Genomic DNA, 310 nt, shown 5'->3' with positions numbered 1-310 from the left:
GGAATTGAAAGTGATGTGTTCAAGCCGGACTCTCCTTGGATCGTGAATAAAACACACGAAAACATTTTTCTCGTCGGTTGAAAACGGAAAACAATTTTGGCGACGATCTCTTGGTATGTTGTTCTCGTTTTTTTTATGTAGTTGAGAATTCTGGTTAAAGTTTGAGTAACATTTTACGTGAATCTTTTTTTTCGTGTTTTGCCCAAGTACTTGTTATCCGTGTATTATTCAGAGCTTAATGGTATGTTTGTATATGATGCACGCACATGCATACATAAATGCATGTATGACTGTGCGTACTTACTAGCCC

General features: G+C 37.1%; 1 long non-coding RNA gene across 1 annotated transcript in view; it reads left to right on the top strand.

Moving 5' to 3' along the window:
* LOC119588097 overlaps positions 1–310 on the top strand; it is a 40,326-nt gene continuing 40,016 nt past the window's right edge. The window contains exon 1 of the long non-coding RNA XR_005230067.1: positions 1–113. This is a non-coding gene — a long non-coding RNA (uncharacterized LOC119588097). The remainder of the gene's footprint in view (positions 114–310) is intronic.

This window comes from Penaeus monodon, chromosome 23, assembly GCF_015228065.2.
Source record: "Penaeus monodon isolate SGIC_2016 chromosome 23, NSTDA_Pmon_1, whole genome shotgun sequence".
Classification (NCBI taxonomy): Eukaryota; Metazoa; Arthropoda; class Malacostraca; order Decapoda; family Penaeidae; genus Penaeus; species Penaeus monodon.
This window is presented reverse-complemented; position numbering and strand designations above follow the sequence as displayed.